Source organism: Cryptotermes secundus, unplaced genomic scaffold (assembly GCF_002891405.2).
Source record: "Cryptotermes secundus unplaced genomic scaffold, Csec_1.0 scaffold31, whole genome shotgun sequence".
Lineage (NCBI taxonomy): Eukaryota > Metazoa > Arthropoda > Insecta > Blattodea > Kalotermitidae > Cryptotermes > Cryptotermes secundus.
In genome coordinates this window covers 1,574,909-1,589,535 of record NW_019743147.1, presented here as the reverse complement: position 1 = coordinate 1,589,535, position 14,627 = coordinate 1,574,909, and the positions used below count along the sequence as shown (strand labels likewise).

The window sequence follows — 14,627 nt, the reverse complement described above, 5'->3', positions numbered from 1 at the left end:
TCTGACGAGTGCAAAAGATCTGATCTGTAGTTGATCTGTTACATCGAAACCCACACTGATGATCCCCAATAATTTCATCTATATATGGACTTAACCTTGAGAGAAGAATATTGGATAAAATTTTGTATGAAGTTGATATCAGTGATATCCCCAGATAATTACTACGGTCAGTTTTATCACCCTTCTTGTGAACTGGTACAATAATAGACTCCTTCCACTGATCAGGCAACTTTTCCTTATGCCAAACAGAAGTAATTAGCTTATGGATCTTAGAACGTAATATTTCGCCTCCTGCTTGAATCTGATCACTACCTCGCGATTTATACCGTTTCAATTTTGCAATAACAATTTGAAACTCAAAAGGGCTGGGATCAGGTACTAACGGCTCAGCTGTATGGATTTCTGTCTGCCTAACAGCACTGCCCCTATGTACATTCAATAACTGAGAGAAGTAGTTCCTCCACCTATTCAAAATGTTGTGGGAATCTGCAAGCAGATCACCATTCTCATCCTTCACTAAGTTACTGCTAGGCTTGTAACCCCTCTTAAAGTCATTTATTCCTGTATACTGGTCTCTAAAGTTATTGTTCTTACCGTTCACTGCAAGCTCATCAATTTTGTCTTTCAGATATTCCCTCTTTTTGTTCCTGAAATGCCTGCCGGTTTCACGTCTTATATTTCCAGATTATCCCCATTTAACTCGCTTGGATCCTGTAACCATTGCAGTTTTGCTTGTTTCCTTNATATATATATATATATATCAGCTGAAGAACCTGACATGAACATGCCACATAGAAGGAAAGACAATATTAAAATATTTCCCAAAGAAAGGGAGTGTGAGAATATGAACTGGATTAATTTAGCCCAAGATGGGTTTCAGTAAGGGGTTCCTGTGTATACACTATTACATTTTTGACTTTTAGAAGAATCAGGGAATTTGTTAACGCTGTTAGGAATTGTCTTCTTGTTCCGTGATATTTTTTACTTAGTTCCAAAAATATTAAGTTGGTAAATCTGAGTTCCCTGCAGTCACAGCATTTGTAACAATTGAGACTGCTCAATGCTGAAATATTACGTACAACTTCAACCCAATCACAGAGTAAATTTGCTCTACGGAATCGTAAATACATTCCTCGCGCTCACATTTTCTTCTAAATAACGTCATTGGCATTATGAAAAATTATGAAGAATATTAAAAGAAGATTTAGATTTTTGTTCCGTCACGGATGCCGATGAATGAAATTTAAAGACCAATAAATTTGTAGTTCAATAAAATGCGGGCAATTTCGTGACCGGCTGGGCTAGAATAAGGTACTCAAGGCGGACTATCTCCATGAAGTTAGCTTACAAAGAGACTCGGGACGACGACTTCCATTACGGAAAACAATGGCCATCGATTCCATCCTTCTAGCAAGGAAACAGTCACAGCAAATACCAGATGTTAATATAGTCACAAAATATATAAATTACTTTTTTGTTATTAATATGTTATGTCGCAGTAAACATATGAATTACGCTTCAACCTAAGCTCATTTAGCTCTGCTAGCTACCTGCTTCATGGTGGTTTCTTGTTTGGGTTTTCTTCGACACTAAGGATAGAGCTATATTCCTCTGAAATATCCCTTGATTTTCAACAGATTACACCGGGATATTTACCAAAAGATATAACCCAATAGATACGTAATTTGGGACTCTGTACCCCATAGAATATTCTTTTACATTACCACATTTTTCCCAATAGCTGCTTTACTGAATGTGGTATTGTTGTTAGCTAGGTACGGCCTGCACCAGGTTTTGAGGATGGCTCTATCAAACACTGAGCAGTCGGCAGAAATCTAAAGTAGTCTGGAAACAGTTTTGAAGCACTGTAACATTTCATTTAATTTTCCCGAGCAGCTATATATATATAATAAGCCGGTATAGAGTATTCGCAGCGTTGTGTCAGGTCGGGAGGGAACTGTCTGACAGGTCGAGTGTTGCTTGGCTTGGAGGAATAAGACCACACAAGATGCATTGCTGTACAGTGGCGGCTCGTGAGGTGGAAACATGATTGATAAATACAAGTGTCTATCACAATTAGAGTAAGAATAGACACTGAAAAATATGCATGGGATTAAGTACCAAGGAGAAAATTTAGATCTGTGAGGAATAAGTATTTCATTCTATGAGAAATAAAGGCTGTGGAAGATTGCATAATTCATATTATTCTTGGCTTAACAATGTTTGGGGGAACACATCGTGCAGAAGATCTTTGGGTTTATTTTTGAATGTAAAGACTATATAGCGTCGATGACAGAATGATTAATGAATTGGAAAGGATCTGAAACAGGCGGTTTTGGCCTAACTGAGGCACCATCCCGGAATTTGCCTAGATTAATTAACGAAAACTGCTAAAAATTTCAGTCTCTCTAAGCGATGCCCGCCGGTTACGGTAGCCGAGCCGTCTAAGGCATGTACTGTCTTCGCTCGCTTGGAAACCGGTATCGTGGGTTCGAATCCCACTCAGGGCATGGATCTTTAGTTTGTGTGTCTGAGTTTTTCTGTGTTTGTGTACAGGTAGAGGCCTTGCGACGAGCTGATCACCCTCCCAAGGAGTCCTACCGAATGTATAAGATCTAGAAAGACCGAAGTGAACGGAGAAGTTCATGGAGGTAGGCCTAGACCCACTGGGGCTGTAGTGCCAAGGGGGGGGGGAGTAAGGGACGCCCGCGATGATTTTCAAACATCCTGAATACAAGTCCATTTTGTTACCATTAGACCAATTTCCTCGGTTATAAAGACGAATGCAGGTGGACCAGTAAAATAAATGAAACAATTTGGTAAATAGACCTGGCCTACATATGTGAACGATTTTCTGTAGAGTGTAGGGCCTATACGGATTTTTATTAAAAGTCTGTCAAAGGATTCAAGGAATACTTTTAAACATTTGATTAGGCACTTACGTTAAATGTCCCTTAGATCAGTGTGAAAGTTAAAGAACGTCTTACATTACGTGCAGTTAATTCAAAGTGCAATGCAGCAAGTTTACTTGCTTCAGGACATTTCAAGGGATTCAACAGATATACCTCTGTCAGGTGAGGTAAGATAAATACTGCCATTTAAAAATTTCAATGTGGAGCCACGTATAAATTTTGTAAGTATAAGTCAGGTTTCAGTTCCTGTAAGCGTGCATATCAATGGGGTAATAGTCAGGGCGATTCTAAGTAAATTTACACGAAACGAAACTATTATCTTGCATTAAAAACTATTTCATAGTAAATGAGATAGAGTTGTCCCTGTGCTCACTACGTCATGAAAGCGCATGCAGGAGCGGATGCATAGATCCATATTCATAATGTTTATATATATATATATATATATACTATGCATAGTTTTATTGTTTGTTTTATATTATTTTGGTATTGTTGTGTTGGGTCTTTGCTAATTAGTGTAACATTATTTTCATGTATAAATTTCATTATTTTTTTTTTGATATTCTTCTTCTGTTATTATTACTAATGTTTTTCCTTTATCTGCTTTTGTTACTATCAATTTATTATCTGGAATTTTCCTTTTTATATTTATAGCTAATTTCCATTCTCTCTTACTATTACAGTTATTATGAATAAACAATAAAACAATTACAAATAAATAAATAAATAAATAAAACAAATACAATACAAAAAAGACAAAAATGGAAATACACAAACATGAATCCTATAGCTCCAAATTTACAGGCGACAATAAAGCTACATAAACATAATAAACCTATTAGACCCATAATCAATTGGAAACATGCCCCAGCATATCAACTAGCAATACTATTATCTAAGATACTACAAGAATATTTATAATTGCCAAACGCATACAATATACAGAACTCCATACAGTTAATGAATGATTTAAACATTATTATAATAGATGAAAACATAAGAGTATGTTCTTTTGATATAGAGAACATGTACACAAACATAACGTGTTCACGAGAGTCTTCCACTGGTCCCTATCCTGAGCCAGAACAATCTAGTCTACAGATAATTATTTAGGCCTATTATTATTAGCCTACTTTCCTTATTTTGAAAAAAGAAAGATTTACTAGATCACGCTGCTATTTGTGTGTTCATCCATCTCTGTAAAAGAGTAAAAGTAAAGCTATCCCTGTAACAGTCCGTGGAGACCCACAAGCTTGTGAGACGTCGAGGTTCCCATATTTTCTAGACAATCGGCTCACATATTGCGGTAATATTTTCAGCTTTTGCCCCAGGAAAATTGCTGGTACTCATTTCTGTTAGAGGTTGGGTCGACACAAGGGCCATAGTGAGGCTGGAGGGATTAAGCAAATTGAAAAAAAAAAAATCCAACGATCTCATCGGGAATCAAACCCGCGACCTTCCGACTTGTAGCATAGTGCCTCAAACAAGTACGCTACCACGTGGCCCCCCTTAAAACTGCTTCTCTTCCCTAAAGTATGGTCTATCGCAAGCTGTACATTTTCAAGAAAGGAACTTATTTTCCCCTGGTCTGTGATGATCGAAGTGCATATGCATGTTGTACTACTGCAGTAAGTGACAGTCAAGTGACAGTAAGTGGACAATCAAAACGGCAAACATGTGGTTTCTTGGCGCTCTTTTCCTTCAAAGACAAGTACTACAACAGATCCCAAAATTCCGCGAAATTCAATTCTTATATTACCTAACTCTGATTCAATGAAGTTCTTATGAGTACTGATGAGTTCAATTAATCCTTTTATAAATAATCGCACATCATTCAGAAAGTAGTTAAATATTCCATTTTCGCTGCTCTCTTGTTTCCATGGCATAAATATTTTCAGCTCAATTTTCGTGCACAAGTTTCAGTTACAGGAATTTTCACCACGAATAACAGTAACAAAACCAAGACAAAAGTAAAATTGTACCGCTTGATTTATTTCTCCTCCTCCCCCATCCGGCGGGGACACGCTGTAGCGTAGTTGGTTGAGGCACTATTTTGCAAGCCGGAAGGTCGCGGGCTCAAGTCCCGATGAGGTCATTGGATTTTTTTTCGAATTGACTTAATCCTTCTAGCCGCATTATGGCCCTGGGGTCGACTCAGCCTCTAACAAAAATGAGTACCAGGAATATTCTTGGGGGTAAATGGCGGCCGGCGCTTAGGGCTGACAACCTTGTTGCCATCTATGAGCCGATTGTCTAGATAATGTGGGATCCTCAACATCTCACAACCACAATGGGCCTCCACAGCCTGTTACTGGGATATCTTTACTTTTACTTACTTACCCCCATATGGTGAATATTTAAAACATAGGATCGCTAAATAAGACTTCTAAAAATCTAAGAAGCGGCTGCTATCGGCTGAGATTATGTGCGGGTACTCTTTTCCATCTGTATTCAAACTGAATAAAAATTCTAAACACAAATATCCAGAAAATTTGTATTCCAAGATCAGCAATATTAATTCCCTTCTCTACAACGCTTAGTAATTCAGTGGACAAAGTTTTTTTCTTTTTTCTTTTTGCATTTTAAACATCTAGAGGTGAAACAAATTATCTCCGTACATAGAAACTGTTGAACCGACTTTAGTGACAGAGGTTAAGTACCTCTGTGCATAAGCACCGAGGCAAGGAAGGAAACCTCCAAGCTCTCTGCATCCTGTCTGGTCAGATTCACGTTCCAGGAGCTGAAATCCACTGACGCTGGAGAAAAGGAAATATCAAACTCCTGACGAGGTTTATAATTTATGGAGCTTAACAAGGGTGCCTGAGAACAGGGTGCTGAGGACAGTATTTGGGCCGAAGAGAGCTGAAGTGACAGGAGGTTGGAGAAAACTGCATAATGAGCAGCTTCATAACTTGTACTCTTCTCCAAGTATAATTAGAATGACAAGTCAAGGAGAATGAGTTGGGCAGGGCATGTAGCACGAATGGGGAGACGAGGAATGCACGTAGGATATTAGTGGGAAAGCCAGAAGGAAAGAGACCACTGGGAAGACCAAGGCGTAGGTGGGTGAACAATACTAAAATTGATCTTAGAGAAATAGGATGGGATGGTATGGACTGGATTGATCTGGCTCAGGATAGGGACCAGTGGAGGGCTCTTGTGAACACGGTAATGAACGTTCGGGTTCAATAAAATGTTGGGAAATTCTTGAGTAGCTGCAGAATTGGCGGCTCCTCAAGAAGGGCTCGGCTCCATGGGAAATTAACATCAGGGCCCTATGTACATGTCTGAGACTCAATACTCGAACTTTAGCCCAGGGACGGGTTTGCTTTTCCCGTATATCTTCACCTCTCAGTCATGAATAATACTTGTAGCTAAGAGAACAGAAAGGACGGTTCCGTAGTTTATAAACGCTGCTGATCCTCGCCAGCGCAGTCATTCTTGAGTCCGAGTCCTGCAGGATTTATGACTATAGTTTACTGTCTCAGATTCGATACTCCTCCAACCTGGAGGGTCAGGTCCCCATATTTATATCCCGCAGGAACAGGGTGTCCCAGTTATACCGCCCAACACCGGGTTCCCTTCTCGTCGCCTCTTAGGACTCGCAGGGCAAACCCGTCTGCACGCCGGTAGCTGTGTTTTGTTTGAAGGTGGTGAGTTATTTCGCGGATGTGTGCTATTTGTGTGTTGTGTCTTATTGTAGTACCAATTCCACCTGCAAAATCCCATTTACAGTTAAAATAAATAATAATAAAATCTCGGTAGGGTACTCATATAGAACACCGCTTCTAACAATGCCCTCATTTGTTGCATTCGTTATCTGTTGTAGCGGAGACGTGTTTGGTGAGCCATTGGCACGCAACGGACAGTGCAAACATGTCGCAGTGCGATACAATTTTATTTGGAAATCTTGAGAAGAAATCATTCAGGGGATGTAGGCGTAAATCTTAAGGAAACAGGGTGCCAGACTGTAGACCGGATTCATTTGGCTTACAAGAAAGTTCTGTGGTGGAATTTTGTGACCACACTAATGAACCTTCAGGTGTCAATAAGAGGCGGGGTAATGTTCTGATCAAGTGAGCAAGTAACAGCTTTCCAAGAATGTACCTACTGTACGGAAGGCCTTCAGGCTGAATGGCGAAGCTCGACCTACTCTACGGACCGCCACTGGCAGTTCGTGTTGAGGGGGAAGGGGTATTTAAAAAAAGATTTTGGCTCGAGCTGTAACTCTGGATTGTGGAGCGGTGATGGAATAAGTAGACGGTAGGCTATAGACGTAATTTTTACCCAGGAGGCATTTAGGTGGGCCGGCCCGACTTATGTAACAAAGCAAAGTGACTGTAACCCGCTACTTTTCTTTCTCATGTTAACCGAGTGATCTGTAGGACTAACACAATATCTTCCTACGTAGATGATAAAAAGATGCATAAATTAATTATTATGACCTTTATATATCTCGAATAAAACTGCGGAAAGGGTGTTATAACATTTTGTCTTCTGTTCTGACCATCAATCTCTCCGTAATAGGAAGGTCGCGATTTTTCAAATTAAAGGCAGCTACTTTGCGCCTCGTGTAGGTGTTTTAATGACTAAATTCCGCCAACAAAATGAGAATGACGGGCAAGAAAATGAGTAACTGTCCCACGTCCCCAGTGTTCAATATTACGACTAAATTCTTCTTTAGAAGCAGCCATATCACGCCGCGTCCTCCAGACATGGAGGTTAGCTGCTAATATACTGTCATGTGTTGAAGGGTGTGACTATTGGACAGGATTTGGTTTGGATGATTTAATTTATTGCACTTATACACTCAACTCGTAACTACAAGTATTTATAACATTGTTGCTGATTTCCACACTAGTCTTCACTAGTCGTATCCTGGCAACGGATTTCAGCAGTCTAACTCTAGCTACATCATACATAAAATCAAGGCACGATGTCTGCGACAAGACGCGAAGAAAGGAGCACAGTTAAAACAAATGAGATTATGAACACCGCTGCACACTGGTCTGAGTCATGATGCTGACGTCAGCTTCATGCTGCAGACACGTGCAGCAAGACTCGGCATGTTCCTTTTCTGTGCGTCAAGACTCAGACATCAGTACTCAAGGAACAGCAACAGTGTACGTTATCGGCATGACGTCATGTCATCAACTAGAGACGATGTGATCAGATGCGGACGCGTGCTGCTTCAGTTTGTGGACTCGAGTCTGAATCACGAATGAAGCAAGACTGCGTCTTTTGTCTAATGTCTTGATGCTTGTCTTGACGCAGCTGGTGTGCGGCCGCCCTAGGAAGTCTGTATTGGTCAGGTTCTGTCATGACAGCCGAGAAATATCAATACTATTAACGCCTGTATAATCAGGTATTGCAATCGTCCCGCCTGAATGAATTGTGAAAGAGATTGACAACACTGACTGTAGAGTGCAGAAAGAATACGCTCAAATTAACACAATGAACGTGTCTTAGAACCGCCTCCTAGAAGCAGACGCAGATAAACCTAAGTATATATATCAACAGATGTTGACGTAGGTTGTTACGTCATCATTAGAAAGCAATTTGATTCTGATTTCGACATAAATATTGCCTACTCAACGGGAGCCCAGGTAGCTCAGTCGGTATAGCGACTAGTTACAGGATAGACGGCCGAGGGGTCGGTGTTTGAATCCCGGAAGGGATAAGATTTTTTCTCTCCACGTCACCCAGACCGGTTTTTGGGTCCACCCAGCCTCCAGTCCAATGGGTACCAGAGGCTATTTCCCAGAGGTAAAGCGGCCGGGGCGTGAAGATGACCACTCACCTCCAACTAGTGCCGAGGCCAAGAATTCATGGATCTCTACAGCCACTCCCCATACGTCTTCATGGCGTGATGCTCAATTAGTTAAGCACAGGAACAATCTTTTAAGGTTGCCAACTTAATATATGGCTTGCTTTCAAAGAAGTTTTACATATACAGTAAATATCATATGTTCATTTTTTATCAACAAAATTATTGAGGAAATAATAACGTACAGGTAGCTAATAAATCATTTGGAAATGTTGCAAGGTTCAAGTACGTTATTTCAGAACGGCTGCTAACAAATGAAAATTGTATTCAAGAAGAAGAACTGATTAAATTTGGGTAATGGCTGTTACTGCTCTGTTCTGAATTTTCATTTACTCGTCTCCCATCTAAGATTGTGTAGATTAGGAATACTGAAATTATAATTTACGCCTTCTCTCTAAACTACGGGAAGGATTTAAACTGGGGATGTTGAATCTGAGGTTCTGCATTAGTGACTATTAAGAGTGATTCAGTTGTTGGGATGAATATAATGCCATCGGAGGTCACCTCAGGTAAATTTGCTCCCGTGCTTAAACAATTAAGTGCCATTCCATTACGGAGCATAAGGAGAGGAGGTATAGCTCCATACATAGCTCGTACATTCTTAAATTCGGCACTAGATGGGGATGAGTGATCAGCTCCATATACCTCCCGCTTGACCCTGGGGACAGAGCCCCCGGTATCCAATGGATAAGAGGCCGGGTAGGCCTTAGAGCCGGTCCGAAATTTACGCACAGATAAAGGAAAAAATTGTAACCTGCAGGGAATCGAACCTCTGTCCTCTAGCCCCTAGTCTAGTCGCCACATCGATGGAGCACACAATATTTTTAAATTTATTCGTGCCTGCTACATGTCTGCCCCGTCTGTTATATAAGGGAATTCCTTTTCATGGAGCAAAGCTAAGAAAGATAGCACGAAACACATTCTAACCCAGAGAATGATAAAAATAACAATAAAAGAAGGCCGGAATGAATGAAGAGACTAGGAGAGGGGGAGTCCCTGTTCATCATTTCGGCGTGGCAAAGGAGCCGCTTGGGTGCTAGAAGGTGTCTGAAAGGAGGAACAAGGCGGTCCAAAGCCTCGGGGTCGACAGGCCTCAAGACCTTTCCCTGAACAGGTGTGTGTGTGTGTGTGTGTGTGTGTGAAGCCCACCCAGGACAGCAGGCCTGATGATGATAAATAGCAGGACCGCAAAATAGGAAACACGGAAAGATTTAATGGAGTACCTGACCAAGCAAAGTGTATTTGCGGTTCCGTGAAAGCAGAAAACTCTGATCTCAGTTCCCTTCTGATCCGGTCCATATGATCGTCCTTACGTTTCCATGTCTTTTCCTAAGTTAGCGCGACCAGCACGAGCACGTGTATAGTGACTAGTTACGGGCTGGGCGATCGAGGGGTCGGAGTTTGAGTCCTAGTAGGGTGAAGAATTTTTTCTTCTCCATTTCGTCCAGACCCCATCACTGGGACCTTTTTAGCCTCCTATCGAATGGATTGTGGGGGTGAAGGGGCCAGAGCGTGAAGCTGACCACTTACCTCCAACTAGTGCCGAGCTCAAGGAAACGTGGATCTATACACCCACTCCCCTATACGTCTTCATGGAGTAGGGTTTAATTAGTTAAGCAGAGGGACAACTTCTCCTTTCCACCTGCTTTACCTCTTATATTTCTTCGTCACCATCTCTCCTTTATTTTTTACTGTATTTCCCTCTAGTTTCTTGTTTTCGTTTAATATACTTTTCCTTCAATTTTCTTTCTTCTTAATATCCCGCTCTTTATTTGTTGCTTCACTGTGTTCTCCACATTTATTCCCCAATCCACCTCCTACTCTTTACACTTCTGGGAAAAGTTTCAATCATGTCGGGCAGCCCACACACGCTGTCACACGAATGTGGCACTATGTTACAAGCCGGAATGTCACGGTTTCGATTCCCGATGAGGTCATTTGATTTTTTCAGTTGACCTAACCATTCTAGCCGCACTGTGGCACTAAGGTCGACTCAGCCTCTAAGAAAAATAAGTACCAGGAATCTTGCTGGGCGTAAAGGGCGGCCGGCGCGCAAGGCTGACAACCTCACCGCTATCGGTGATCCGATAGTCTAGAATATGTGGTAGCCTCGACGTCTCACAACGCTATGTGCCTTCGCAGCCTGTAACAGGGATATCTTTACCTTTTATTTTCACGTTACATTCTGGAAGCGGTTGTCTTTTGACTTCTTGAGGCGTTTATTCCAGTATTTGGTATTGTTTTTTAGTTATTATTATTGGAGGGGGTGGGTTTCCCCGTGCACCGCGACTAATAGCCTATTGTAGTCCCCCTTTGATATTCTGCCAGTCGCCATACCCTACCGGTACTGGTGCGTGCTATCAGCCCCGTTCAGCCAACGAGGTAGGCCCTCGGTACCCGATATTTCCCCCATCTACCAGAGGCATTGAAAACTACTTGGGCAGGAAACTTGCCTAATTTTGCTCAGAGGTCTCCTAGAGACATGAGGATCTTTTACGTGCCGTAAATCTACGACACGGGACTCACGGCTTAAAGTCCCTCCCGGAGGAGGGACGATCTCCGCCGGCTTTGAACCCGCGTACCTTGAGTCATGAGGTGGGAACGTTACCCCTAGACTACGGAGGCCGCTGCTCTATGGACTAACATAAGCGAATGGAAGAATGACAGACAAATGATAATTGGGAAAGGATTCAGGAAGAAAGTGGCCTTGGACTAATTCAGGTATGATTCCGGCATGTACCTGTAGGGACTGAGGAAAGCCACAAAAAGCATTAATCAGGACAATCCCGGCCGAGATTCAAACCGAGGACTTACCACTAAGCTAACCCGTAGGATATCAGTATCCTTTCGTTTTTACATTCATGCAGATACAATTATCTTATATCTTTCTCATCGGAGTGTGAGTGAGAGCCCGCCTGCTCCTCTATAAATCTGATTTCGGTGAAAATTACTGTGTCACGGGGGATATGACGCTTTGTAGTCTGCTACAATAATATATTTTTTTTCCTTGGCACTACAGCCCCAGTGGGCCTAGGCCTACCTCCATGAACTTCTTCGTTCACTTCGGTTTTTCTAGATCTTACACACACGGTAGGACTCCTTGGGCGAGTGATCAGCTCGTCGCAAGGCCTCTACCTGTAGACAAACACAGAAAAACGCACACAAACATCCATGCCCTGAGTGGGATTCGAACCCACGATCCCGGCTTCCGAGCGAGCGAAGACAGTGAATGCCTTAGACCGCTCGGCTACCGTGACCGGCACAATAATATATTAAGTTATACAATTACTGAGTTGTAATTCTTAATGGCATCACAGCACAGATGGAAACATAAGAAAGAAAATAGGCATCCTATCCGAAATTATGAAACAAAAATAAATATACGTAGTTAAAACATGACAAGTGGAGCAGGACATGCAGTATGTTAAATTACTCCTCTTCTGCTAATCTATGGTTTGAAACTCGGGGTTTATTTATTGGCTCTTCATCCATCAAGCGTCCCAATTTACTCTGTGCCTTTTCCTTATGTCGTGATACTTTACGTTACGTTACCACATTATTATCTAGACCACAGAGCTGGAAGAACATTTCAGAGTCCCACTTGAGGTACCACGCGTACATTTACTTGGGAGGCGAAAGGTAAGGTAAAGCTATCCTTGTAACAGACCGTGGAGGCTCATAGGGTTGTGAGACGTCGAGGCTTCAACATTGTCTAGACAATCGGCTTACAGATGGCGGTGAGGTTGTCAACCTTACACACCGGCCGCCCTTTAGCCCCAGGAATATCCCTAGTACTCATTTCTGTTAGACGCTGAGTCGACCACAAGGCCACAGTGGGGCTGGAAGGATTAAGTCAACTGAATTATCAAATGAAGTCATTGGGAATCGAACCAACCATGCTACAGCATAGGAAAAGTATTAAAAACTTCAGTCAGAATTTCCAGTGTCCTGGCTGAGATTCGAACGGGAATACGACTCTAGACCCTAATCTCTAGACATGTAAGCAGACGAAGACTGCGTAAAGATGGATAAGGGCGGAAATGCAGAGTAGAGACAGATGTTGAAATCAGTTAGGTCTCCTTAGCGTCAACTCACATTACCTTACATAGGCTAATCGACTCCAGTTGAAATATCACTTACATTACAGTTTGAGTTATGGATGTCAGGAGGGCGTGAATCTGGCTAATAAATCTAACAGTGGGGGAGCCTTTTTGCTCTCCCCTCTCCGCCATTTTGGTGTCCACAGGGAGTCGGTAACTCATGTACACAGGGACTAGGAACTGGACTTAATGAACGATAAGTAGCTTCGCCATAAAGAAGCCTCAAGACGGTATCGTTCACACATGCGGTGCCATCTTGATACTAACCCAAAGACAGTCTTACAATTCGGTCACGGATTGCATGTAACGCTGGATGGAAGGATTATTGGTGAGTAGTTAATAGGAAAGTTTCTGGGAGACAGCGACCATGGACTAATTGCGGTACTATCCCGGAATTTACGTGGAGGTAATGTAAGGTGAGCCGGTCACGGTAGCCGAGCGGCCTAAGGCATGCGCTGTCTTCGCTCTCTCGGAAGCCGGGATCGTGGGTTCGAATCCCACTCAGGGCATGGATGTTTGTGTGCGTTTTTCTGTGTTTGTGTACAGGTAGAGGCCTTGCGATGAGCTGCTCACCCGCCCAAGGAATCCTACCGTATGTCTAAGATCTAGAAAAACCGAAGTGAACGGAGAAGTTCATGGAGGTAGGCCTAGGCCCATTGGGGCTGTAGTGCCAAGGAAAAAAAATTAGTTGAAGTCCCTGTGCTTAACTAATTAAGCACTACGCCATGAAGACCTATGGGGGAATGGATGTGTAATTTTTTTATCGCCAGTGGGGTGGGACTAAGTCCCTTGTACTGCGGCCAGTTCTGGCCTATTGTACCAGCCCCAGATGATAGGTGAGGGTGATTGTGGAGCAATTGTTGGAATAAAGATTGGCAGGGGAAACCAAAGTAAAAAATGAGTGGATGTGTAGATCCACATTTTCTCGACCTCGGCGCTAGTTGGATGTGAGTTTTCAACTTCACGCCCCGGGCCGATTTACCCCCGGGGAAAGAACCCCCAGTAAATAGGTTGGGTGGACCCCAGAGACGGTCTGGAATATGTGAAGAAGAGAAAGCTCTTGACCCTACCGGGACTCGAACTTCTACCCCTCGGTCGCCAAGCCCTTAGACAGTCACTTTATACACTGAGCTCTCCTGCCTCCATCCACGTGAAGGTACTTATGAAAGCAACTAAAGCCTCAGTCATGACAGCCAATGTTCTGCCCAAGGTTCGAACAGAGGACCTACCGAATACGAGTCTAAAATTTTGTTGCTACGGCAGTGTGCTCTGTTATCGACAATAATGAAGACATGGATTCGCTTTTTAAAACGATTTATCGGAGTGTTTCCATAAATGGCTTATCATGGAAAAGAGATTAAACCGAACACTCAGGCGCCTTAGCACATTTGTCACTCACTCAACACTCATGGAGCTGACAGTTGTGTAGCTACTCAAGAACTTCCCAGCATTTTATGGGACCCAAAGGTTAATTACCGTGTTCACAAGAGCCCTCCACGGGTCCCTATCCAGAGCCAGATTAATCCAATCCATATCATTACATCCTATCTCCATGAGATCCATTTCAACAATGTTCACCAACCTACGCCTTGGTCTTTCCAGTGGTCTTCTTCCTTCGGGCTTTTCCACCAATACTCTATTTTTTTTTAATTCGCTTAGTGGGGGGGTGGAGTCCAACTGGATTCACTCGGCAAGGCGGTCACTAATTGGCCTATTGCACTTGCCCCGGGTGATTATGATGATGGAGAATTTGGTGGAATGAAGATTGGCAGGGGAAGCCGAAGCACT

At 42.6% G+C, this 14,627-nt stretch overlaps 1 protein-coding gene across 1 annotated transcript in view; it reads left to right on the top strand.

The window, feature by feature from the left end:
• The window catches only part of LOC111873718 (protein gooseberry), a 92,603-nt gene that overhangs the window by 40,837 nt on the left and 37,139 nt on the right, over positions 1-14,627 (top strand). The gene's annotated exons all lie outside the window — the stretch shown is intronic.